Below are 4,566 nucleotides of genomic sequence, written 5' to 3'. Positions count from 1 at the left end.
CAATGATGAGAGAGAATCATTGATCAGCTGCCTCCTGCACGCCCCCTACTGAGGTTCAAGTCCACAACCCAGGCATATGCCCTTGACTGGAATCAAACCCAGGACCTTCAGTCTGTAGGCTGACACTCTATTCACTGAGCCAAACCAGATAGGGCTGGAATTTTTTTGATTTCATTTTTAGGTTGTTCACTGCTAGTGTATGGAAACACAACAGATTTTTTTTTACTTAGGAATAAACTTAACCAAAGACGTGCACACTGAAAACTATAAAATCCTGCTGGAAGTAATTAAAGAAAACACAAATAAATGGTAAGACATCTCATGTTCCTGGATCTGAAGACAATATTGTTAAAATGTCAACACTAAAACATGTTTTCTGGAGAAATGGAAAAATTAACCCTAATATTCATATGGAATATCAAGGGAACCCAAATAGCAAAAACACACTTGAAAAAGAATAAAAAAATTGGAGGACTCACACGTCCTGATTTCAGAAGTTCCTACAAAGCTACAGTAGTCAAAGCAGTGTAGTAAAAAGACATATGACATAAAGACAGTCATATAGACCAATGAGATAAAATACACAGCCAAGAAATAAACTCTCACATATATAGTCAAATAATTTTTGACAAGGATATCAAGACCACTCAATGGGAAAAGAGAATTTTTTCAACAAACGGTACTGGGAAAATTAGATATCCACCTGCAGAAACATGGCATTGGACCCTTACCTAACGCCATACGCAAAAATTAACTCAAATGGATCAAAGACCTAAATGAAAGACTTAAAACTATAACAACTTTAGAAGAAAACAGAAAAAAAAAGCTTCATGACATTGGATTTGGCAGTAATAATTCCTTGAGTATAACACCCAAAGCACAGGCAACAAAAGAAAAAAATAAATTTTACTACATCAAAATGAAAATTAAAAACATCTGTGCATCAAAGACAATCTGGTGGAATGGGAGAAAATATTTGCAAATTGTTTATCTGATAAGGAGTTAATAACCAGAATATATAAATAACTCCTACAACTCAATAAAACAATCTGATTTTAAAATGGGCAAAAGGCTGAAACAAATTTCTCCAATGATATACAAATGGCCAATAAGCAAATGAAAATATACTTAGCATCACTAATCATTAGGGAAATCAAAACCACACCTTAAACCCATTAGGATGGATACTATAAAAAACAAAATAAAACAGAAGTGTTGGTGAGGCTGTGCAAAATGGGGACCATTGTGCACAGTTGGTGGGAATATAAAATGGTGCAGTCATTATGGAAGAGTTTTTTGGTGGTTCCTCAAAAAATTAAAAACTTAATTACCATATGATCCAGCAACTGGATATATATATACCCCAAACAATTGAAAGCGCAATAGCAAAGGTATGTGTGTGGATTCCTTAAGATTTTACAGCCCTAGCTGGTTTGGCTCAGTGGATAGAGCGTCGGCATGCGGACTCAAGGATCCCAGGTTTGATTCCGGTCAAAGGCATGTACCTTGGTTGCGGACACATACCCAGTGGGGAGTGTGCAGGAGGCAGCTGATCAATGTTTCTCTCTCATCGATGTTTCTAACTCTCTATTCCTCTCCCTTTCTCTCTGTAAAAAACCAATAAAATATATTTTTAAAAAAAGATTTTACAGATACGAGATGATGTCATCTGTGAATAGAAACAGTTGAATTTTTTTTTTCTTTTTCTTGCCTAATTGCCTGGCTATAACCTCCAATGCGATGTTGACTAGAAATATCAAGAGTGGACATCCTTGTCTTTTTCCTTGTCTTAGCAGGAAAGCAGTCTTATGATTAAGTATGCTAGCTGACAGTATTTCTTAGGTGTCCTTTATCAAGATGAGGAAGCTCCCTTCCACTCCTAATTTTTTAGTTTGTGAGTGTTTTTTATTATAAAAGGGTGTTGGATTTTATCAAATGCTTTTTCTATATCCATTGAGGTGATCATGTGGTTTTCTTTATTATATTAGTATAGTATATTTCATTGATTGATTTTAATGTTGAACCAATCTTCTATTCCTGGGATAAATCCCACTTAGTCATTGTGTTGGGGACCCCAACCCATCCCCAGGATCAGTGATTCCTTAGGAAGACTCGCAGGACTTATCCTATAGTCAAACTCACAGTTTTGATTTTTTACAGTGAAACAACACAAAGCAAAGTCAGTGAAGAGACATGGTATATGGACAAAGTCCAGGGTAACTAAGCACAGGCTTTCAAGGGGCCTTTCCAGTGGAGTCACACAGGATGCCCTTAATTCCCCCCAGCAATGAGTTGAGACCACACCTGTGAAATGCTTTTCTGTGGAAGCTCATTAGAGACTCAGTGCCCAGGGTTTTACTGGAAACTGATCACACAGGAGCCATCTTGCCTAGCACATACCAAAATCACAGACCCTCAGAAGGAAAGGAAGCAGGTGTTTAGCATAAACCATACTGTTTGCCCAAACAATTTAGGCACAATGAGCTACCCAGTTAGGGTGGTGGGACCCTCTTTAAATCAAAGTTCCCAGGCAGCAGTGAAGGGCCAACTTACCAGTAGGCCTTTCTAAGGATAAGCATTCTCAGGCTTGCTATGATAACTCTTTCCTGAATAATTCCCCCCCTTGGGCCCCTGGCTTTACAACAAAATTATCATCAGTAAGACTCCATACAGCCAGGTGAGTGCAAACTGTGGTATTGACTTCTGTTATCCATTATACAGATTTTAGCCAATTTTCTCCCTGTGTTATTGGGGGATTCTGTTTCTGAGCAAAGCATTAGCTGTTTTACTAAATGGCCAACTACATGTAGATGTCCCATGGGAACCTTCAAACTAGTCATTACCAATATTCAATCGGTTAGCTACTTTCAAAGCCTACTCCTCCCTCTGAATTCTCCGTCTTGGAGAAATGAGTCAGAATTCACTCAATGACTTAGGCTGGAAATTAAGGAATAATCGCTGACTTCTCTCTTCTTCATCCATCCCGATCTTCACCTTCACCACCACTTCCCCCCAATCTGTCTCCAGGTCCTGAGGATTTTACCTTTGGATAGCTCTAGAATCTGTCCCTCCTTTACTGCCAATCTCTCACCTGTATAATATGGCAACAACACTGTAACACTCTCCCTGCTCTGAGTGCATCCTCCTCCAGTCTCAGTACCAACAAAATAATTCCAATTTAAAATCTAAAATTCCTTTAACTGTTCAAAGGCTAGAAATAAAACTGCAGACCTCCCATCCTCCAGCCACAATAGTCCAACAGCAAAGGTATGAACACACTGATTTTATAGGCAAGAAAGTGATGCCTTAAAGAGACTGACTTACTTGAATTCCACTTGGTCTTTCATGGGTCTTTCATGGTTGAGCTCTTGTTCTTTTAAAATTTTTTTCCTTATGAACAGAGAGAGGGGTGGCATTGATTTGTTATTCCGCTTACTTATGCACTCATTGGTTGATTCTTGTATGTCCCCTGACCTGGGATGGAACCCGCAACCATGGCCTAGGAGATGAGGCTCTTACCAGCCGAGCTAACCGGCCATGGCTTCAACTCTTGCTCTTGAATTGAATGCCTCAGGCCTCTCCTCTGTAAAACTGCATCAATAACTTTCTCATACGATTGTCATAAAGAGGAAATGAAGAAATGACACAGGTAGAGAGCCTAGAACCATGTCTGGTGCATAACACTTGGTTACCTTTAGCTACTATTATGATCACTTAAGGTTTTCATGGCTCTTACGACTTTGCTCTTCAGTGCCTAACGAAGAAGTAAAGCAGTTCAAAATCTGGTGGATTCTTTCCCTTCGACACCCCGTTTCCTTAGAGACGTAATCCAGCTCTTCCCCCAGAGTTGATTGCCTGTTTGGGTTCATTTGCCTGCTTGAGACATGGAGGTACCAGGGCGGCGTCAGGACCTAGACCAGTGATGGGCAACCTTTTGAGCTTGGTGTGTCAAACTTCGCCAACAAACTGAGCATAACTCGGGTAGTGTGTCACTTTGAGGAAAAAACTAACTCCAAGACTCTAGTCGCAAATGTTTCATCCTCGGCATGCGGCCGCGTGTCATCAGAAATGGCTACGCGTGTCAGTGCTGACACGCGTGTCATAGGTTCGCCATCACTGACCTAGACTGACGTCTGCAGCCTGGCCTAGGAGAAGTGAACCAGCCGGAAGCAGGCGGGTTCAGGTGAGAAGAGCCTGGAACCCAGTTAGGAGACCTCTGACCTCTAGTTCAGTGTGGTCTCTACTTCCTGTGCATCCTCAGGCAACGGACTCTATGTCTCAGGCCTCCGTTTCCCTTTTTGTAGAAAAAAGGATTTATAATTCTTTGTGTTTCCTCTCTCACAGGGTGCTATGCCGACCCTGAAGTAGGATGTGGGGGAGACTGCTCCGTAATTCCTAGCCTGGAGCCTGGAGAGAGGGAGCGGGAGGGAGAGGAGACCCACGTGACTAACCGGCCTGGCCTTCTCAGGCTTCCGAGCGCTAGCTAGAGCGTCTCGTCTCTATGGTGAATGGCGTTCAAATCCGGTCCAGACGAAGTTGCTCTTCCGGGGCAGTTGCCATCGCTTC

Source organism: Cnephaeus nilssonii (assembly GCF_951640355.1).
Source record: "Cnephaeus nilssonii genome assembly, chromosome: 13".
In the NCBI taxonomy this organism is placed as follows: Eukaryota; Metazoa; Chordata; class Mammalia; order Chiroptera; family Vespertilionidae; genus Cnephaeus; species Cnephaeus nilssonii.
This window is presented reverse-complemented; position numbering follows the sequence as displayed.